The sequence below is a fragment of the Alligator mississippiensis genome, chromosome 4 (genome assembly GCF_030867095.1).
Source record: "Alligator mississippiensis isolate rAllMis1 chromosome 4, rAllMis1, whole genome shotgun sequence".
Lineage (NCBI taxonomy): Eukaryota > Metazoa > Chordata > Crocodylia > Alligatoridae > Alligator > Alligator mississippiensis.
The window spans coordinates 26294486-26318232 of record NC_081827.1 but is presented as its reverse complement, the minus strand read 5'-3'; the positions used below and the strand labels follow the sequence as shown (position 1 = coordinate 26318232).

The following is a 23747-nucleotide window of genomic DNA, read 5'->3' as shown; positions in this document are numbered from 1 at the left end:
GATTTTTTTTTTTTTAACACAGGATTTGTTTTTAACTCTTGCCTTAAAAAATGTGTATTTTAATATTTTAATCCAGGTAACCCAGAGAAAAATGGCTTCTGGTTTGTGCAGGAAGAAAATCATAATGCACAGTTTTGCTGTTTGGCTTTCCCGTGCCTTCCACAGTTCTACAAATATCTAGGTCTGATAGCTGTATGCTTTCATAAGGTTGGGTATTTATAAGTGTATGTACTTGGCAAGCTTACAAATAGAAAATCAGTCTCCTCAGGAGATCCTAAATTCACTTCAGATTTGCGCATTTTGTCTTTTTGTGGATATTTTGGGCTTAGAATGAATGCACAGAAAGCTATGTTTACCAAACCATAGAAATGAATTTTTATGGGGTACTATAACTATCTTTTATGGCAAAGAGCTTTAATTCTAAGAGTTGACATTTCACTATCAGATCAAAACCATTGCGAGTCATTTCTATTTTTTGTTAGTTCTTTGTATCTTTAGAGCGTTATGTCTGCATTTAATGTCTTTTATTCAGCTAAGAATTAGACCTCCCTTAGTGTCCAATGTGTGCTCCTTTTTCTAGATCACATCCACTTAATAAACCTTAGGAAACATTTTAAATCTTAGTGCTGACAGACTCTTCCAAGAAGAGATTATCTTAGCTGGGATTTTGTACACAGCCTTCCCCCACTGTAGTGGGGATAGTTTATGTAGTAATGGATAGTTTAACTCTAGACAAGAATTGTCTTAATTCCATGAGGACTGTGGCTAGACAAAATAAACAAAATTTTCATATAAATAGTATCCTGAATTATATGGCCTTAAAATATTTTTTCTGACAAATTTTTGAAAACTGTATTTTGCTCAGCTATACTACTGTGGAACAGTGTCAAAAGGAAGAACCTACTTTCTAAGCCTTCATCTGTCAAGTGTCAGATTGCAAATGATTTTGTTAATGGCTCTTGACCCTGGAGAAATGTAAAATATATTGGCTGAAGACTTGAATATCATAGTTCATAGTTTCATAGTTGGTAGGGTCGGAAGGGACCTGAGCAAATCATCAAGTCCGACCCCCTGCCATGGGCAGGAAAGAATGCTGGGGTCAAATGACCCCGGCAAGGTGTCTATGTAACCTCCTTTTGAAGACCCCCAGGGTAGGAGCGAGCACCACTTCTCTTGGAAGTTGGTTCCAGATCCCAGCCGCCCTGACTGTGAAGTAGTGCCTCCTGAAGTCTAGTCTGAATCTACTCTCCATCAATTTATGGCCATTATTCCTTGTTATTCCCAGTAGTGCTGATGAAGATGTTGAACAGTGTGGGTCCGAGGACCGAGCCCTGGGGGACCCCACTGTCCACATCCCTCCAGGTCGAAAATGACCTGTTGACCACCACTCTCTGGATGTGGCCCTCCAGGCAGTTGGCGACCCATCTGACTGTGTAGGCATCAACACCACAATCTCTTAATTTCTTAATAAGAATGGGGTGAGAGACAGTGTCAAAGGCCCTCCTAAAGTCCAGAAAGACTACGTCTACTGCGACACCTGCATCCAAGGATTTTGTGACCTGGTCATAGAAGGCTACCAGGTTGGTCTGACAGGACCTGCCTCTAATGAACCCATGTTGGTTGCCCCTAAGCATACACTCCTCTGCTTGCCCCTTGCAGATGTGCACCTGGATAATTTTCTCAAACAGCTTCCCCAGGACTGAGGTAAGACTAACAGGCCTATAATTTCCTGGGTCCTCCTTTCTCCCTTTTTTGAAAATGGATAACACATTGGCCCTGTTCCAGTCCTCTGGAACCTCGCCAGAGCACCATGAATGCTCGTAAGGCTGTGATAGGGGTCCTGCAATGACCTCTGCTGATTCCCTCAGCACTCTGGTGTGGAGATCATCAAGACTTGCTGATTTGAACACGTCCAGTCCCACCAGAAGGTCCCCGGCTAGGTCCTCTTTGACCCTGGGCCTGGCTGTGCCTCCCGTGGGACCATTGGGGATCCCAGTGGGGGGGATGACCTGGTCCCTGCTCATAAAAATGGAGGCAAAGAAATTGTTAGATAGGTTAGCTTTGTCATCTGGTGAGACCACCAGATTTCCAAGCATGTCCTGCAGAGGCTCCACGTTACCCGGAACTTTCTTTTTATCCGCTACGTATTTAAAAAAAGGATTTCTTGTTATCCTTGATCCAGGTTCCTCGTCCCAGTTCCATCTCTGCCTTGACCTTCCTAACAGCCCTCATTTGCATTTTCACAGACCTACATGTTGTAAATTGGCTTCTCTTCTAACACCAGCAGAGTCTCCCTACACCTGAAGAAGGGTGTTTGTGCCCAAAAGCTTGCAAAGAACATTTTTTCCAACTATTTTGTTGGTCTAATAAAAGATATCACATCTTCCCAAAGAACCTTGCCAGTATATGTTAACACTTTAATCAGCTTTCTGTCGTCTATTCAAAATATTAAAAATTAGCTTAAAATGTCCAATTTGTAGATAAATTAACAGCCTTTTGAGTGTTACTATTAAAAAAAGAAAAATTGTTGAAATTTTTTTCAATGTTTTGCCTTCTTTGATAAGTTAGTAGCAAAGTGTCTCCCATCTAAGGGTTTTCTAAACAAATTAGATTTTGCATTCAGATGTGTTGTGATTGGTTACACTGCTTATCATGGGCGACTGGTACCTCCCGAGTCTGGGGAGGCACCCACAGAAGCCACTGCCAGCATAGCTGGCGAGCTTCTGCAGATGCTGCTGGCGGTGTTGGTGGCAGGGCTGGAGCTGGTGAGCATCCGCAGACACTAGTGGCAGCGGCAGAGCCAGAGCTGGTGAGTATCTTCAGGTGCCACTGGCGGTGGGGACAGACCTGTTGGGGGGGCATGTGCCCCCCCATGCCCTCCCTATGCATTGCCTATGCTCCTTATTCTGGTAGGGTTGAGGACACATTCTACTAGGTTGAAAGCCAACTTGCAAAATTGGTTCTTTGGGTAAATCTGATATCTTTTATTGGACCAACTCAAATAGTTGAAAACATTCTTGTTTTCAAGCTTTTGGGTGCAAATACCCTTCATCAGGCAGAGGAAGTGTCTGCAGTTGGTCTGTGCTGTTCCTGGATGGAGTAGTAAAGCAGTCAGAGGCCAGTCCATTAGTAAAAAGTGGAGAGCTTACCTATATTCATTCCCTTCCCCCTCTCCGTCCATCTGTTAACTACAGATATATTCTTTCTTCCCTTCCCCACCTGTCTTTCACCTATTGACTACTTCAATTTACATTTTCACTGACTGGCTTTCTTGCATACGTAGTGGCCTCTGGCTGCTTTACTACTCCATCCAGGAAGAGCACAGACCAACTGCAGACACTTCCTCTGCCTGATGAAAGCTTGCAAATAATTTTTCCGATTATCTGAGTTAGTCTAATAAAAAGGTATTGGATTTACCTGAAGAACCTTGTCTACCTGTGTCCTTAGACCAATACGGCTACAGGCTTCACTCCTGACTTGCAAAATTGTCACTTGCTCTTCTACTTGTACATTCATGCAGCATTTTTTTTTAATCTGACATCTCATTTGAATACTTATTTTAGGAGATCAGTTTTGTAAAATGTGTTCCTTCTGTCAGTTGGACTGCTGATAAATCTGTCAAAGTGGGATCTGCAGAAGCATCTCTTCTTTTAAGAAAGAAAGATGTTGTTTATTAGTTAGTAGTTTTTGGAATACGTTGTTTCAAACCCACATCTAGACTGTCTTACCATTTTGATTGAGAGGGAAGAAGAAGCAGGTCCATTCTACCTTTGATGTTTTTGACGTCAAACGTTCAGTTCGTCCAGCTCCAATAGTCACTTTTCCAAAAGGCTCCTAATCAGTAGTAGATCAGATGTTCAGAGACAAAACACTAAGACTATAATTGTTAATAAATAGGCTTACTTTTTTCCATTGTGTTTGCATTTTAAATAGACATCTGAAGAAGCCTGAATCTTTATAGGCTTATTTGGAATTAAGTTGCAATTTTGTAAATTGGAGTGCTGGCTATTTTTTTTGGTCAGTTTCTCCTTTCTACTACTTCATTTGCAACCTTAATTTAAGATTGCAATCCTCTCAGCCACACCAGTTTTTTAAAAGTATAGTTGGGAAATCACCTGGGAACATGTGTAATGTTATAACCATTTATACAGTATAGTAATTTTTATAGAGCTCATCCTTCCCGTGAGGGAAAAGGGGAGGATATTCCATCTCATTAAACTACATTCAGTATTTTTCAAAGGTCAGGGTAGTTTAACACAGAGACAAACATCTGAAAACAAAGAGCTTTGTGGGAGCCTCTTAAAATCTGTCTTTTTGGGGTAAAATTTGACATAAATAACTTTTTTTTTTAGTTGTAGAATTGTAGGTTCAGCAATTCAGCCTTGCAAGACTTTGACGTGTTTAACCAGCTTTGGTTTTTAAAAAAAGGAGCTAGTTTTATATCTTCTGCTAATTTGTTGAGGGTTTTTTTTGGTGGAGGGGTGGGGGAGAATTGCATGATTTGTAGTCTTGTAAGCTCTTCCCAGCTTTGCATACTGGCTTCTGCATGCTTGATGATGATGTGAAGGGTCTGGAAGACTGTCTTTGCTCTCTTAGATTCTACATCTTGGGTGGGGGGGTGGGGGGTGAAAATAGTCCCTGGTCTTAGATTTGAGTATGAGACTGGGTAGGGGAGGTAGGTGGTCAGGTAGCTTCTGCAGCTCCAGCCCTGGCCTGGGGTCAGGGCTGGAGCCACAGCTGCCACTGCTCCTGTAGCCTCTGCCCCTCCTCCTGGCCCCCCAGAGCCTTGTACCCCCTTTTTCCCACCTTCCTAACCTCTACCTGCCCTCCTCCTGCTGCCTATCTTTGCTGCACTCTGGCAGGCTCTGGCTCTGCTCCCGCACGGGGAAAAGAGAATGGCTTCAGTCTGGCCTGGTAGAAATTCAGTAGTGGGGCAGGTTCAGCCTCAGCTCTGAGGTTGTCTTGGATTTGGTTAAATACGGTAATGCACTGAATTAACTGCCTTAGTTGTAGTTATAAAACAGGTGCCCTCCTGAGGTCAGTTATCCACATTCATGAGTGACAGGCTGAAAAATATTAATGCTTTGTTAGGCTTCTTTGGATTAATGTAACTTTGTGGGTGTGAAACTAAGAATCATAAGCTAGTATCTATGTCCCAAAGCCTCCTCCCCAGTATTGCACAGTCTTTATGTAGAAACAATGTTTCTTACAAAACTGGCTTTTTTGTGTACAAATCAAAAGCAATTCATTAGGTAGAACTTTTCAGTAGTATACATCATGTCATCTGCAAAGGTAATGACACCATCTCTTTTTTTGTATACTAGCTTTTAAGCATAACTTTTTCTGTGTATATAAAATCTGCATTTTTAAAAAATTTAAATGATGTATTGCAAAGCAACAGTCTTGTTTTTGAAGCTTTTTTCAACATTGGTTACTTCCAGTTAGTACAGGGATATTCAGGACAGGAGTCATAAGTGCTCAGATTTGGTGGGGGCAGAGCATGTGGAAGTTACGTTTCTTGATATCTTTGACTTCTGAAAAACTAGGTTTGATTCTAATGAGTTCTCAGGCTTATAGCCCTCTGGTGTAGCCACATGTAAAATGTAATAGTTATTTGATATCACCAGGTCTCTTGGGGCATACATAGAAAAGTTTCCACAGCAATATAAGGAAAAACTTTCCATGTATTTCTGTCCAGCTATCAGGCTACAAATATGGTATGATTTTTCTAATTGCACCTGACCTTAGAGAGAAGTGGAACATATGCTTGCGGATGACTTGAGCTCTGGACTTTGGGATCAGCAAAAGTGCTCTCTGATATATTCAAAGCCATAGTCCATGTTTAGAAAACGCATTTCAGAAAACATGCATAGGACTTGCATTTCAAAGGCAGAATTTCAGAAACATTTCTGTCCTCCTGCATTTCCCATTGGCTAATAGAGGCCTCTACCTTTACAACACATTGAGTTTTTCAAAGTCTATTTGAGGTGCTTATTTGCCCTGTTCATTTGATAAGGAACTCAGGCTCACAACTTGGAGCTGTGAATTCTACTCCCAGAGCTGGATGCCTAAACGATTGGCATGGTGATGCTCACCGTCCTGAGCTTAAGTCTCTTGTTTAGTGCTTGTTCACCCCTGCTTTTGTGGATCTGAGCCTAAGGCTCTGTACACATGTTCATATCATCTGGGAGAATTCTCCCAGGTTTGTTCTCCTGGTAGAAAAACTTTCCCAGAGATATGTTCCCAGACATTTGAATGCTGAGCCCTTGAAGAGCAGAGGGGTGGCTAGAGCCCCTGTGCACATATCTCACTGTGCTCTGCAGGTTCCCTTAATCTGTCCAGAGAGCAGTGGCTCTCTGCTTGGCTAGAGTACTGGAGTCTAGCAAGTGATGCATTGTCTATGGGGGCGTGGGGATGGTGGGAAGGAGCAAAGCACCTTGGGATGCTGGAACAGTGTTGTGGCTTCTCTCACAAAAGAACATGGACAGACATTCACTCTGGGAGTGATTTAATCCTGGCTGTTTCTGGGTTTGGATTTTGATGAGGGTGTGGAGAGCACCCTCTCCAAGTTTGCAGATGATGCTAAGTTATGGGGCAAAGTTAATACACCGGAGGGCAGGGACGACTGGCCAACCTGGGCAGGTAGATCAATGGGTGGAATGAAATAGGATGCAGTTCAACAAAATAAATGTAAGGTACTCCACCTGGGAAGGAGGAACCCTCAGCACACCTATAGGTTGGGGGATGACCTCCTCAGCAGCTCAGAGGCTAAGAGAGATCTTGGAGTCATAGTTGACTCCAAGATGAACATGAGCCGGCAGTGTAACAAGGCCATCAACAAAGCCAATTGCACCTTGCCGTGCATTAGCAGATGCATAACCAACAGATCGAGAGAGGTGATGCTCCCCCTCTATGCGGCATTGGTCAGGCCGCAGTTGGAGTACTGTGTCCAGTTTTGGGTGCCGCACTTCAAGAGGGACACAGAGAATCTGGAGAGGGTTCAGAGGATGGCCACTTGCATGATTAGTGGTCTCCGTGAAAGACCCTATGAGGGGAGGTTGAGAGATCTGGATCTCTTCAGCCTTTACAAAAGATGGCTGAGGGGTATTTATCAGGGAAGGACAGCAGGGAATTGGGATGCGCTGTTTACCAGAGCGCCCTAGGGAGTAACTAGGAATAATGGGTGCAAACTAGTGGAGAGTAGATTTAGGTTAGACATTAGGAAGAATTTTTTTACAGTAAGGATGGCCAGAGTCTGGAACGGTCTTCCAAGAGAGGTGGTACTATCACCTAACTTGGAGGTCTTCAAGAGGAGGCTTGACGATCACCTGGCTGGTGTTGTCTGACCTCAGTCCTCTTTCCTGCCAGGGGCAGGGGGTCAGACACGATGATCCATTGGGTCCCTTCCCGACTCTATAATCTATGAATCTATGGGTTATTTTTCTCTCGGAATGGCCATTTTTGTTGAGAGAAAAAAATACTGAACATGTGTACACCAGTGATTTCTTGTAGGAGAATGGCAACTCTGCCAGGAGAAACTTTTAAGTCTTTACTTTCTAAGTCTTTTAACTTTCCCTTCTAATTCTTTTTAAGAATCTCATTTTTGCATGTCATGCTTATTTTAGTGCGTGTCCTGGAGCAGCTGGAATGGGCATTACAAGTGGTGCAGTTATGTCAGAGCAATAGCCACACTGTATGCAGTGTCCTCCTTAGCCACTGTGCCACATGCAGTGCCCACCCCAGCACTTCCAGGTCTGTGCTGCACACAGCACCTGCTCCAGCCAATCCAGGATGTGCATTGTATGTGGCACCTGCAAAGTGCTGTATGCAGTGTGGGTCCTAGCTGCAGCCCTGCTGGGGCAGCCACTGTGCAGCATGGCTGCAGCCAAAGTGCACTTCATGCAGCACCCTTTCCGGCTACTCTGGGATTTCTGCCTCATACAGCATCAGTCCCAGACTGGGTAGAGCAGCAACCAGGTCAGGTATGCTGGAGGAAGAGAGGGGGGTCACACCTGATATGGCTCATGGCCCCATGACATGGGTTTGCACCTTGCCTTGTGTGGGTCTGATCAGACCCAGGGGCAGCACCAGGAGCCAAATGTATGGCTCCATGCAGCACCAGGGGCCAAAGAGCAGGACTGGATCCAGCCTGAGGGCTGTATGTTTGACACCCCTGCTGTAAACTGGTACTGTTTTCTTCATCATTGTTACTGATTAAACTGTCTTTGGTTCCTAGGGTTCAGTGTATATTTGGGTGTTAATGCAATAGGGATATCGTTGATAAGGTAACCTCAGAATATGTAGGCATTTGCCTCACAACACAATAGACAAAAAAATAGAATTGTTGAACAGGTTGATAATAAGTTATAAAAATGCCAAATGCTAAATAGAGATGCCTTTAAAAATCTTGGGAGTTACTAAATCCACCACCAGCTCTTAGGTGATGAAAATGTTAAAGATACATACCAAATGCATAGACACTAGAGAATGTTAAAGGAAAATCCCAGCAAGTAGTTACCAGAGATGAGGCATGTTTTTGTTTCTTTTAGAAGAGTCAGGCATTTAACCGTACGTTCCAGTCTGTTCCCATTCCTAACCTAGATGTGTATACGCCATGGCGAAGAAATTGCATCCTACAACTTGACATTTCACCAACTGTCTGAACTCTAGATGAGTGACCAGAATGTAGCAGGGGGTCGGACTCGATGATCTATTGAGGTCCCTTCCGATCCTAACATTTATGAATCTATTCGAAGTTAGGCAGTTTTTGTTTCCAGCAACGACTTACGTTATAAAAGTATACTTGATGATAACCTCTGTGAGTAAAATTCTTTCAGCACTCTTTTCCTATTCTTTTATCAGTTTTCAATCCAATTGCCTTCTGCTGCTTTTGATATTGATATAAAGAATTGATAAATTGTATTTATACTTTATAAGAAAAATAACTCATCAAACTGTTGGTTACTGTAGTTTGGCTCTGCAGAATTGCCAAACTGGAACTGTCTTTTGTACAAAATTTTGCAACGTAGATTGACTTTTATTAGATGTTTTACAGCTACTGTAGAAAATGTCTGTCAATATTTACACAATGACTGCAATTATAGGGTAACAGAGGCTTTCTATAATACTTGAAAACATGTTCTCACCTTTAAGACTCTTTACAGATATTATTACCGTCTTATTTATTTTAGTTTGTTGAACTCAGTCAAATACTATATTATTGTGTTCATGTAAAAATGGTGTTTTGGAAGTTTTTTCAGTGATCAATTGGTTTACTGATTCTCACAAGTAAGTAGCTCATAACATAGCTACATTCTTAGATTAGAAAAGAAAGCAAAGAACTTTCTGGAGAGTTACTATTGTATGAGCCAAGTACGCAGATAAAATATCATAGCCTCCAGCAGTTTGCTCCTTGTTTTTTGTGGAGATGAGAAGCTTTAGGTTATGGAACTACATCATCTGGTGGTAGCATACTTAAATCTCATATTTTCATATTTATTATAGTTTTTATTAGTGATATGTCTAATCCTGTTCCATATATTCAAGCAATCAGTAGTAGTAAAACTGTTGAGACCAATTGCTGTATGGTAATTTAATTCACTGTTTTCCTCTCCACTTGGTTGTTAGTAGAGCTATCTAGAAAATGACAGTTTTGTTTCATGACAACTTTCAAAGATTTTTTGATTTAGGGCTGCTTGTTGGAGGGATGCAGGAGAATGACTTTGACTTTCATGCTCTGTAACCTGTGGTTAGGGCACTAGCCTGGGCTCTGTGGAGGATCCCAGGTTCAAGTCAGATACTTCGCATGATTCAGAGCAAAGTATTTCATCCTAGCTCTTTCTATGTCAGTTGGAGCAAGCACTTGAGCCTTCAAGTCCAAAGTCTTTGCCTGAAGTATCTACTTGTGGAGTGTGGGATTTTTTTGTGTCAAATAAACTTTCCTAACCAAAAAAAAATTGTCAAAATTAATACCTCTCTACCAAGTGATCTAACTTTGACAAAAATGTCCTGACCAGCTCTGATAGTTAGATTTGACAGAAACAGGATTTTCCTTTTTATTTTCTTTCGTTTTTAAAACCTTTTATATTAGGAATTGGCAACCTACAGTTTGTGGGCTGGATCTGGCTTATGGAACCTTTGTATCTGGCCCACAGAAAGGGTCTTTGGTTGTGGGTGCTCTCCCTGTTCCACTATGGGGAGAAGCGGAGGAGGCAATAGGATCCTAGCATCTGCCCTTCTGCCTGCCTCTGACCTAAGGTGAGTCATTCCAGCCCACAACCAATAAAGGTTGTTTATCCCTGCCTTACACTATTTATCACCTGTCACAACCCAAAGTTGTGATTTGTTGTTTGTGTGTGCTTCGGCAACGCTAAATTATGTTCCTGCCTAAATTACAGTTTCCTTACACGGTAGAGTTCTCTGCTGCGGGAGAGAACTCCGGTGCAATGGGGGATTTCCCGCCTATTTGCAGCTTCTTTGCATGGTGCATTTCTTTTGCATCTCAGAGATGCACGGTGCAAAGGAGTTCCCGCCATTTGTATTTAGATTCGCACCACATTATTGGCCAGTTCTAAATGTAGGCACACGTGGCGGCTAGCTATTGGCTTGCTAGCCATACAAAAGGCTTGGGTAGTTTCCGCCCAAGTTGGAGAGAGAGGAAAACTGGAGGACTTTGTGAACCCCAGGAGGGAGGAGACTTTGCGTTGTGTGAAGATCTCTAAGCAATGTGGACCCTTGCGGCCCCAATGCGCCTCTCTTAAGCAGGCAACAGAGGTCTAAACAGCCTCTGGCCTCTCCCCGTCGCCGAGCACAATCCTAGACGTATCCCTATCCTTTGAACCCAATTTTCGAACCCACGGAGTCTTGGCAGCTCCTGGGCCAGGGAACCGAACCCAATTTTTGAACCCACGGAGTCTTAACAGCTCCGGGGGACCTGGGAACCAAACTGAACCCACGGAGCTTCAGCAACTTCATGAGGAAAGAATTGCCAAACCCGCGGAGCCTAAACCACTCCGGGGCCAAAGAACCGAGTTTGTCAGAGTCCTCCAATGAGGACTCAAGCGGAGCTGCACCTGGAAAGCTGTCCAGCCTACACCGCGACCATCTTGGGTGTAAGTAAATAATCTTTTCAATCAACCACTATGCCTCTGTGACTAATTCTAGCTCGCGCGTACCAAACCGCCCTGCGGTTTTCTCCAGCCCCGCGTGCCTGGGCTGCTGGCCACAGTCCGCGTGCGCAAAGACGGGCCCGGCTCGCCCCCGGCCCGCACATCACCCACAAATGAAAAGCAGTTTTTGTTCTAATAATCTTTTTCAGTTGTCCTTTAACTTAAAGTCCATGTAGGGTTGAAAATATCTTTTTGTTTTTTATATTAGCCAAGGGGTGAATTGCCTTTTGAAAATTAGAGTTAACTTCACTTCCAGATCTTATGCCTGAGGTCATAGCATATGGACTTGTTATACAACTGTATTCAGACAACCAGAGTTTCAGGGAAATATATAAATGTATTTAATTGCATTGGTTTTTGCAATCAGTTCACTTGAGGGATAGGGCCAAAGTAAGATGTCATCCTGTGAATTCTTTAAGATTGCAAATAAAGCTGCCACTCTGTGGCAGTTAGTAGCCTTTCTAATTCCAAGAATGGCTTTATGTTCTTATATTTTGCATTTTATTGGAGATGAAGCTTAGGGGTTATTTCATTCCCTAGTGAATAAAATAAGCCTCTTTTTGCCCTCACCGTTGAATGCAGGACAACTCAAGCTTATTCACTTATACAGTACTTGGTTTGCTTGATTTTGTAGCTGAAAGTAAAACAGATAAGGGTATTACCTACAACAAACGTATTTCCCATGCTATGATTTTAAGCTTAATAATGCAAAGCTCTTAAGAGGTGCAGACAGAATAACAACTCCCCATTTTAACTCATGGTGCTTTGCAGGAAGCATCATGAGTTACAATGTTTACCTGGACCCAACAGATGTTTGCTATTGGGCCCCAAGGGTTGGGGGATTCAACTACTGTTTAGAGTGGCTACGAGCCTGCAGCTGCTCTCCCTGAGCATCGCCTCTCCCCTGTCCCAGCCCTGCGAATGGGAGGGGGGAAAGGGAGCAGGGGGAGCCCATTGTGAAGGTTGCCCAGAAAGCGCTGGAGGGTGGGGGAAGTGGATTGGAGTCCCCCTATCTCAGAGGGGCTCCAGGCGACCTGCACCACCCTCTAGGGCTGGCTCGGCAACCCCCAGAATGAGTTCTCACCATTCCCTTTCTACTCCCCCATCCTGAAAACAGTACCAGGAGCGGGCAGCTCAGCCCTGCTCCCAGTGCATGCAGATACATAATGACGATTCTGATTTTCACAGGATGGTGCCCTTTAAAAGCACTCTGTAGTCATGCATTGGTATTTGGTCATGGCTGTAGAATGCTTTCAGGGGCCAGATCAGGCGAAAATTGTCACTCCTGTCTGCACCCAAGATGTTTGATAAAAATAAGATGAGAAACCTTTAATCAGAATGTAAACCTCCAATACATTTAAAAAAACATGGGGATTATGGTTTTTTTATTATTATGTATTATGCAAATATTACTTAAGTCATTTTTCTGCTTACATGGAACCTATCCTGACAGTTGGTGACGGCAGTACAAATCAGAGCCAGTTGCCATGGCAACAGTAGGAGGTACAGCAAGAAATGCAAATATGGCACAGTAATGGGTATCTTTGGGCAGAGAAAAATCAAACCTGCAGTTTTTAAGCAAAATATATTGCAAGGGACATAGATAAAAATATTTTTAGAATATATTTTATAAAGTATGGTATGAAAATGTTGGGGTTTTACAATACATAGGCTTAAAAATTAAGCTAATCACTTCCATTAAAGATCAGCTCTTATTAAGCCACCACCATTATGTAATAGTGTCATGGATTTTGCAGAAGCTCTTGCTTGAGACCACCAGCCTTTACGCAGTCTCCTTTGAATCCTGCTTAATGAACCACAGGAATAGCTTCTAGTTGGGATGAGCCCCAAGAGTTTCTTGGCTCTGTGACTGGGCCTTTAGGTCACAGCAGACTTTGTTTCCATGACCTTGTTTCCAAGCCCAATTAGCTTAGCACAGTGGTTTTCAAACTGTGTTCCATGGAACCCTGGGTTCTGTAATAGGTCATCAGGGGTTCCACAAAGACATTGGGGATAATGGCAGAGCAGGCCAGGAGGCAGAGCTCTGCCATTGCCATGTCGGGTTCCCTGGCTCCATGTCAACTCACATAGCCTGCAGAGTCCAGAGGCAGGGGCACCACGACAGAAGAAGTGATATGACAGGGTTCTGTGATTTTAGGAAGTTTGAAAACGACTGGCTTAGCATTTGATGGGAGCTTTACCCCTCAGGTGATGTAATATAACCAGAAATCAACTGTGTCAAGGAATTCAGCTCTTGTAAAACATGCCGGTATTCAAGACTTGGTATTGAGGGGGCAACCGGAATATAGCAGTCACAATTCTTGGCTCAGTGTTCAAGTCAAACTTAAAGTCCGCTTGAGAGAAGGTGAAAGGCTTTGTTGGATTCGTCTCTCTGGACTGCATGCTGTCCTTCCCACTTTCCTCTTGAGGTCCTTTTTTCAAGCCAGTTTCTCTCTTCTAGAGCTCTGTGGTCCCAAGTCATGAGTCCCAGTTGTTAGAGGTTAATCTCTAGTCACTGTGGATTTCTGTTGTATTTCCAAAGTGTTCCTTCCATGTCTGGGTTGTCTTATTCAATTCTTGATGCCCCATTTCAAACCAGGCCAGGCAGCAAAATACCATGGCCTCATATATCTGCATACAGTGAGGGCAGGGAAACAGGTATGTAACATGTCCGTAGAAATATTATGAACTTGAATAACATACTGCCACAATTAGTTATAATTAAACAAGAAAAGAATTATAGTAGAATCTGGTTAAAATCTGATTTGTTATTCCAAGGAATTGGTAATAATGACTAATTAACCATGAATGACCAATTACCATTAGCTGGTCAATTTAAAAACTTTTTCTGAGGCATATTTTACATCCTGTATGGAGACATGGTCAGGAATGATTGTTGATGTTTTATAATTGATAAATGAGTATATTACAAAATGTCCAAGTACATCTTAGTCTGGTTTCAGTAGTATATTCTTATACAAATAAATGCTTATATTGTAGATTCTTACTACAGACATTCAGAGTGCTTACTATGTAAGAATTGCATAATTATGAGGGAATAAAATAGTCAAATATTTTTTGGTTTGCATTCTCAAATGCACTCATCCACAGAGTAGAAGATAATTGTGTAAGATGGAACTGTTGATCGTCTGTGTCTTGTTAAGACAAGAAAAGCTGCTGAATATGCAATACTTTGTGAGCACCACAGATGTATGGATAGGAGGAACATACATGCTGGATTGGCCAGGACAACCCTGGATTTCATATGCTATCTCAGAGTCCCAGCTTTTGGAAAAATTGAAGCAAAAGCATGTGCTTGGCTTCTGACTAACTCTACTGGGCAAGCAAGTCCTGGCTTGCAGCCCTGCAGAGTCAGGATCAGGGAGTGGCCGTTGCTGCAGCCCAGAGCCCAGGTGAGGATGGGGCTTTCCTGGAGTGGGGTGCAGCTTGGACCCCTGCCCTGAGGGGAGTGGGGTCCCTCCTGGCTGCCACTGACCTGAGTTTGGGGTGGCGGCTCTGGGCTCCGCTCTGGGACTGCGCTTCAGCTGGCTGATGGCAGCAGGGAGAAGTGCTGTGTGGTTGTGCAGCATGAGCTGGTGGTGCCCAGGGAGTGCTGCGCAGGGGCCGTTCCCAGCCGAGTGCAGCTTCTGCACATGGGGATGGAATCCAACCACAGGCCTCTGCACTGCCCCACTCGGCCCTGTTTCTGGGAGCTGCTGGATTGAGGGGGCAGTGGGTGGGTAGGGGTGTGCATGTGTAAGATGCACTGTCCTGCCTAGCCCCACTCCTGGGAGCCGTGGGGTCAGGTGTGTGTGCGCGCGTATGCCATGCTGTCCTGCCTGGCTCCACTTCTGGGAGCCTCAGGGTTAGGGCTGTGTGTTTGTGCATGCGTGCGTATGCTGATGCCTCCTGTTCTGGATTTACTTAAAATTATTATGGTCACCCCAGTTATGGATGGCATAGATCAGTTTTAAGATGACTAATTATGAGGTATAGATTACATTGTAATCTTGAATGTGTGTACGTTTGGAAAAGAATTCCACTTTAACAGATGATGAACTAGCCAGTGTCTTGTATACAAATAAATAGGACTCTGACAGAGATTCAGTGTGTCAACTAATAGAAGAACTATAAAAACAAGTTGCTCCAGTGACTGATTAACTAGGTTTTATTGTATTTGTAATTCAGCTCTCCTGAAAAGTGTCAAAAACATTTTCATAAAATCATAGAACCGGAAGAGACCTGTAAGATCATCAAGTCCAGTCCCCTGCCATGTGCAGGAAGTTATAGGGCTCAGACAAGCTTGACAGGGTACCTGTCCAGCCTCATCCTGAACATCTCCAAGGAGAGTGACTGCACCACCTCTGCTGGGAGTGTGTTCCAGATTCTGGTGACCCTTACAGAGAAAAAGTTTTTTCTTTTGTATCGCCTGAATTTACCCTCCATTAGTTTATGCCTGTTGGTCCTTGTCCTCCCTTGAGGTACCTTCCTGAAGAGTTTCTCTCCTAGTTCTCGATGCTTACCCCTGATGTTCTTATAGGCAGCTATCAAGTCATTTCTCAGCCTTCTCTTACTCCAACTGAACAGGCCTAGTTCCCAGAGTCTCTCCTCATAGGGCCTGCTCTCCATGCCCTTAACCATGCGGGTGGCCCTTCTGTGTACCCTCTTAAGATTATCCACATCCTTCTTGAACTGCGGTGCCCAGAACTGGGCACAGTACTCCAGCTGAGGCCTCACCAAAGCCACGCATCGGCTGATGCACACCAGAGTTCTTATTTGCCCTTATGGCAACTCATCACACTGTTGGCTTATATTCATCTATCAGTTGATTGTGACCCCCCCAGGTCTTGTTCAGATGCTGTGCCACCCTGTGTACTACCACCCATCATGTAGTTATGGTGAGGGTTCTTCCCACCCAGGTGAAGGACCTTGTACTTCTCCTTGTTAAATCTCATCTGATTTCGTTCCACCCATGAATCCAGTTTGCCAAGGGCATCCTGAATCTTTGCCCCATCCTCTGGATGGAACCTCTTATCACCTTTCCAAGTTCTTTGCAACAGAAAATTTGCTCTTATTATTTTTTCCGTAGTCAAAAAATGAGTGAAAGTTAAGAGCTAGCATTTTCTGAAGGATGCTGTGAGACTGAATGGAGCCTTGAGTCTGAAAAGGTTGACAACCATTGGTATAAGTCATTGTCATAATTCTGAATGATCTCTGTTGTCACTGAAACCCACATCTGGATGTTATTTTTGACTCCTCTTTGACGTTTGCTCATTTGTCTTGGCCATATTCAAATCCTGCTATTGCTTCCTCTTAAATATTTCCAAGATCTGTCCTTGTACTTTCATTTCTATATCCCAGTTTCTCTTTAGGCTTTTATTTTATTTTACTTGGATTGATGCAGTATTCTTTTCTCTGTTCTCACAAACACAGACATTTGTTTCCATTCACTCCATAAAGTTCAACCATTAAGTTTGGTTATGTTACTAGTTATTTTTTGAATCCCTCCACTAGGCCTGCTTCAGCTGTTGCATCAAATTTAACCTTCCTGTTTGCTCCTTTTTATTTGTTCTCACCTGTTTTCACCCCCAACCTCACCATTTGGTCAGTGTTCCCTTCTTGTTTACCCATATCACCTTCTTGTACAGTTATCTCCATGCTTACTTGCATACTACTCATTGCACTTGATAGGACTTCTTTGAGCTCTTTTTTAGGCCTTTAGTTGGTTCATATTTAAGTCTCTGTAAAAGAGCTTCCTTTGGTAGGTTCCCTATAATGAGCCAGGGTTGCCAACTCAAGAAAACTTTTCTTTTACTGACAATCTGCAAAATTTGTTTTTACTGACAACTACACTTTTTTACTGAAACATGTTTTTACTTGTATGTTTTACATAATGTAAATGTAAGTGTCTTGCCAGGCCCTACTGTGCTGCCAGGCCCAGTTAGAAGGTATAGTTCAAATTTAGGGTTTTAACACCAAGCACAGTGAAAAAATTGTTTGGTTGCCAATGAAATATTTCCTTTAAAAAAAATGTTCTTGAGTTGGCAACCCTTTTTGACTTTAGCAATGGTTTTACATGATGCTGCCCCTACCCCAAGGGTTCTCGGCCGGGCTGAACCGATTCGAGGTGATTCAGAAATTACTCGTTCGTCAGGGCTGACTGGTGAATAGAGAGGCTGACAAGGCTTAATGGTTGCAAAAAACTTTACTTATGTCACAGGTGGCTGCGACGGAAACGGTTCGGTCGTCTGGACAACAATGTGAGTTGCTCCAGCTGGCGAGGCCAATGCCAGTAAACTCGTCCGTAATTCAAGCCGGCGGGAAAAGGGTACATCTGGGACTGCGTTCGGCGACGGGAAGAAGGATTGATAGGTGATCAGTCTATCGATCAGCTAGCCGCAAGTCGGATCTCTAAGAGGCACTCTGCAGCATGCTCAAAGCTCTTCGACTTGGGCGGAAGTCGTGCTAGTTTTTAAACGGCCAGCAAGCCAATTACCGGCCGCCACGTGTGAATAATTTAGCACTAGCCAATTGCGGGGCACGAATTTGCATCCGAATGGCGGGAACGCTTTGCACCGTGCACTTCTGTGCTGCAAAGAGAATGCATCCTGCAAAGACAGCTGCAAAGTGGCGGGAACTCTCTCCTGCACGCGGGTTCTTTATGCAGCAAAAACCCTTGCTGTGCAAGAGGCTCTCGTGTGTCAAGAAAATTCCATAGTGCCGAGGCACCAAACTCACTGGGTTATGACATGCCCCCTTGCCGATGGCACAACTGGAACTTTCGACACATGAGCACATCATACGGCATCTTTGTTAGAGGATTCACTGACTTGGCAAAGCCTTCGCAACCAATATTTATATAAATATATAAACAAATAACTTTGAACACATAACAACAACTGCTGATCATCGTCTGATTGGAGAACATTCCGCTTCGGTCCGTCTTCTCCTAAAACAGACAATGTCAGTAAACACAACAATTCCTGAGCAGATGGGTTCTTTGCCGACTCAGTGCCTCCCTCACAACCATTACTCTTTGGCTTCGAATGGACTGCAGTCTGGTCTCATAATCAGATGGTTGTGGATTACTGCTTTTGCTGGGGTCAAACCTGTGAAGAAAACAGAATAACAGGACAAAACACAACAAAAGAATCATAACTGGCTTCACTGTAAGGATACTGGGTGAACGTCGGAACGGCAAGTCATCCAGTTGTGATGAACAATAATAGGAGGACAATCAGGCTTCTCTTCCAGTTGGACAGAATAGGTATTGGGATATTGTCCCGGCCGTTGAACTGTCCCTTTGTGAACTTGTGGGTGAGACTAATGAGGGTGAGGTATTGAAATCCACACCGACTTGTCAGGTTGGAACTTGGGCTCCCAAGGTGGGGGTTTCTGGACATTAGCTTCGTCCCATAATGGTTTAGCAGTGTTTAGTGAAATAAGGATATCGTGATTAAATTTAGTCCAATTTTTAAACATTCCTCCTCCTCTAAGGCGAAGCTGCTCCTTGTATAGTTCTATGTGTCTCTCCACAACGCCGTTGGACTGCGGATGGTACGGCAGATGAAGATGCCATGCCACATTGTGAAGACGAGCAAACTTATCCAGAGCATTAGAGTTGAACGGAGGTCCTCCATCAGACTGAATTTCATGAGGAGGCTGCCAGGTGGCAAACACAGCAGTTAAGGCAGTAATAACAGCAGTGGCATTGCTTTTTCGTAAGGGAATAACCTGCAACTGTCTGGTCCCCAAATCAACCACAACTAGTCCTTTATTTGGCGGTTTAGACCCTGGGAGAGGTCCCAGCAGGTCCACCTGCCAAACTTTTCCTGCCTGAAACTGAGAAGGATCGAAAGCTCCGATCTGATGCTTGGTTTTATGACACTTTTCTTTAGCGCACGTTTCACAGCCCTGAGCTACCTTTTCCCAATCCTGCCTGGCTCCATATGAGGCCGGTTCTGTAATGGTTCGGCACCAACGTTGATGACAAGCCCGTGGTCCTGGGTGACCCCAATTTTCGTGAAGCCACGCGAGGAATGGATTTGCTTCAGGATCAGTGGTAGATGTGACAGGCAAAGCTATGTCGGTCTGGAGTGGATCCTCCAAGAGCTTATCAATTACCTCATGCACTGGATCAGTATCTGAACGATGGGACTTAGTGTGCTTAATCAATGGAAGGCGTACAAATCTAGTTAACGTCCTCCAGATGTCTCGCCAATCATCCAAGTTCTCGGTGGGAAAAGCTGTGCCTGTAAGAATTTTGTAGATATACTGCAAATCAATCGCGATGATCGGAACTGGGAGTGTATTGTTATGATACATCAAACAATGTTCCAGTACCTTCAGGAATCCTAATAATTCACATTTTTGGGACGAATTATCATCTGGGTTGGCCTAGAAAATTTCCTTATCATGACAAGCTTTACAGCAGTACCCATAGGCTCCTTCATGCTGGGAGGTTCCATCTGAGGCCATCCATGCTGGGGCTGAAGTTCCATACAGTGTAGGAATCTTTTCCTCATCTTCTGGGCTTGGATCAGGTACCGTGTCTTCCAACCTCCAACAATGCCAATTGTAATGGTGGGTTAGTACTAGCGTATTCCAGGTCTTAGACTCCCCTTGAAAATGTGGGTCGATTCTTCCTGCGTCCAGCAAGGGTAACAATGTGGCACCAGGAGCGCGTAACGTCCCATGCCCTCTTGCTAACGGCTCCACCAGTTGTTCGGCTAGGAGAATCTTTCCCATAGCTCCATATCTATGTTGCGCCGCTTGAAGCGTCTTGTGGGCCGTGTATACTAACTCATCGCGGGGGTTATGCACGACAGCCCACACGTGATTGGTGGTGAATCCAAGGGTTACGGTCAGTAACTCACCCATATCGATGGCATGGAGTTGTGTACCTTTAACCGTGGTTAGCAGGCGAAGCAGATTCTGCTGATCCTTTTCCGTCCAAGGCGTGGACTTTCGGGATTTGTCACGAATTTGTCGCTGTAATTTAGTGAGGAGTGCCAGATCACTAGGTCCAATATAATGTTGATACCAATTTAAATGACCCAAAAGCTGTTGAAAATGCCTCTTAGTGACAGGGTGGAATGTTTTTAGCGGATCGATGTTAGGACCCTCATGCGAAACTCCGTGGCGGATGGAACCAGTGTATCGAGTGCCAAGGAACGTAATGTCATCTACAGGATGTAGGCTTGACTTTTCCTCGTTGATGGTCCATCCCTCACTTTGAAGGTGAGCAACTAGTTGATTTACTACACTGGCAACTACAGAGCTATCGTGACCCATGATGGCAATATCATCAACATAACTCCAAATTTTTAATTCCTTTTCTGGGGGAAGAGAGTGCAAGGCTCGAAAATTCTTCAGAGTGTTATTCATGGCACCAGTGGCTAATGATGGAGCGTTACAATATCCTTGCGGACAAACTGTCCACCTGTACATGATGCCATCAATACACATATTCAGTATTCCCTCCGGGTCAGTTATTGGGATAGAAAAGAACATATTTTTCAGATCTAACGTAACTCCGACCCACGGACTTTGCTGGAACTGTGCCATCTCAAACATACACTGTGGCAAAGTAGACGGATTAGGTTGTTGAAGTACTTGGCATCTTTTATTGACTTCTCGATAGTCCACAACCAACCGGGCTTCATTAGGCTTCCCAGGTTTCGCCACTCCCCATCCTGATGATAGATAGGTGCTGGCTGTTACGGTCTTAATACAGCCTCATCGCTCGAGTCGCTGCAGAAGGTTAGTAAGGGACTGTTTCAGAGAATCCTTAGTTGGGATTGGCCGATATCGCCAGGTGGAAGTGTCACGAAGCGTTGGTCGATGCCAGTCCTGCTCTGGGATAATTACGGGTAATGCCTGTAGCACTTGTTCCCTGAGGTCAAGCGTTTTTATCCCTGGATTCCTAAAATGTTGATTCCCCCTAGAACAGCTTCTAGGGGATATCGGTGGTCCTGGACCCAAAACTTGACCTTCGTTGTGACAGCGATAGCATTAAGCCCTTGTACTTTGATCGTCTTGGTGGTTTTTTGATGAGGTATCATCGAGGTAATCACATTGGTCTGAGCTCCAGTGTCAAGAAGGAAGGATACCTGTTGTTTGTCATCCGGATCGGTAGGGTTGTAAACAGTGAGTTCAGCATATGGTCGAGAATCAGTAGGATCAGGTCTGAGTTCAGGAAGGCCGCCGGCAGAGCCGACGGCCATTACTCGTTTTTTGACGGATCCTCAAAATTAAATCCCATTGTTTCAGCCACACTGGCCTGGGCCTTGTCTCCCAAAAGTCTCAGTTGAGCCTTTGTTAGTCCGGTGTGAGCGAGAAGAAATCCGAACTTAGTTCTTTCCTTCAGAGTTCTTTCCTTTGAGGTTCTTTCTTTTGGGGTCCTTGGAGGCGACCCCCATGGCTCTCGCTGAGGGGTATACCGTTGACGCCTAGGCCTCAATGTTGCAGCCAGGTACGCTGAAGGTCGATCCCTTGTGTCATTAGAAGCTTCCTCACCTTGCTTCATAAGTGCCTGCAATCGTGGGAGATGGCCTAAAAGACTTCCCACTGGTTGTCCTGCTATCGGGTTCAAGAAGAGTCGGAGTGTAACAGCATTCGCTCCTCCGTGTACCTCCACGCAGGCATCTATGGCTTCCAAGGGCGTTGGAATTGCCCCAGGGTCCGATAGGTGACGATGAGCCCATCTCTCTTTACGCTGGACTGCTGTTAGTCCTATTGGATTTGTTCTTGGGCTCCATGAGAGATACGACACTCCAACTATAGCCAGGAGAAGTTGTTCTGCTGTAGCATTCTTCGGGCAACCCTCATGCCAGGTATGAAATTTGTGGGTTACCTGTCCTACCACAAGCGCCGGGAGTGGGATGGGCCAGTGGGCACTGTCCGTGACCACATTCAAATCAGTAGCGCGCCCTCCGCTCCACGCTGCTTGTCGTGTCAGAGCACTCGCTGCTTCTTTATCCAGAGTGTCGGATCCAAATTCCACTATCAGTCTTCCTAACCATATGGCCAAAGTTTCTTCCGGCCTGATTTTAGAGTCTTTGCAAAGCTCTTGAATCTCTGGTCTGGTGCGTGTACGAGAGATAGTGGTGGTACGTGTAGCACCATCTTCATCCTCAACATGCTTCGTCACAGCTATTGGGTAAGCTGCGGCAGAGAGAGGGTTAAATTCTGCGTCTGGGAGCATTGGGTACATCCTTCCTCCCATTGCCCCCTCCCTGTGGTAAAGAGGCGTGGTTGCAGGGAATGACGTCACCTCAGGGGGTGGAGTCACCAAGGGAATCCCCGCTGGGTCTTCCATAACTCCGCCCCTCCTTTCCGGATTCCCCGGGTAGCTGGCGCTTCTTTCGGCGCCATTTTCTGCTAGCAGCATCATGCGGCTGGCACTGTTAATAAACACTGCTCCGGAGCCCTTTGCTGTCCGCTCCAGTGCCTCTTTACCCACAGCATACATCTGAGCCTCCAGATTCGCGTATTCCCTCAGTAGGCCCGTTACTGCACGGAACAGCACATTCATCATCTTTCCCTTTTTCCATTTAATTAGACCCCACTTCGGCTTGTGACGGCCCTTAGTTTCTAAATCCTCCCGCAGCTGAACGAGGAGCTCATGGCCCCGCGACTCAGGCACCAAATCCGGACAGTTGAACCAGTCCGCGGGGGTGGGTTCCCCCCCCTCCTTCAAGTATCGGGTGCATTGGGCGAACTCCTGAGCGGGGGTCAGCTTTTCTGCCTTCCGCGCTTTCACCCCGGCCAGGGATATTGTTGATGTTTCTTCCGGGGGCCGATAGTAAACCCGGTCGCTCCCCATTATGAATCCGAACTCCCCTAGGGATAGCTTTGTTCTCCACTCTTTCACCATGGCTTCTTCTCTTTTTACGGAGAAGTAACCATCAATACTTCTTTCCTCCCCTTCTACCGCCTGGTGGTAAGCGATATGCGCCCATAGATCGTTAGCATTCTCTACGTGGCGGTTCCCGGTGCGCCAGGGGCAGCACCTAATTAAGTTCTTCTCCATCACCGTGCCCTTTGATCCCCTCGGCATGTGCCGCGGAGATCCCGATCCCATCCTCGTCACCATGTCTCGGCCGGGCTGAACCGACTCAAGGTGATTCAGAAATTACTCGTTCGTCAGGGCTGGCTGGTGAATAGAGAGGCTGACAAGGCTTAATGGTTGCAAAAAACTTTACTTACGTCGCGGGTGGCTGCGACGGAAACGGTTCGGTCGTCTGGACAACAATGTGAGTTGCTCCAGCTGGCGAGGCCAATGCCAGTAAACTCGTCTGTAATTCAAGCCGGCGGGAAAAGGGTACGTCTGGGACTGCGTTCGGCGACGGGAAGAAGGATCGATAGGTGATCAGTCTATCGATCAGCTAGCCGCAAGTCGGATCTCTAAGAGGCACTCTGCAGCGCGCTCCAAGCTCTTCGACTTGGGCGGAAGTCGTGCTAGTTTTTTAAACGGCCAGCAAGCCAATTACCAGCCGCCACGTGTGAATAATTTAGCACTAGCCAATTGCGGGGCATGAATTTGCATCCGAATGGCGGGAACTCTTTGCACCGTGC

At 45.0% G+C, this 23747-nt stretch overlaps 1 protein-coding gene across 12 annotated transcripts in view; it reads left to right on the top strand.

Moving 5' to 3' along the window:
* SRPK2 (SRSF protein kinase 2) overlaps nt 1-23747 on the top strand; it is a 276798-nt gene that overhangs the window by 141597 nt on the left and 111454 nt on the right. The gene's annotated exons all lie outside the window — the stretch shown is intronic.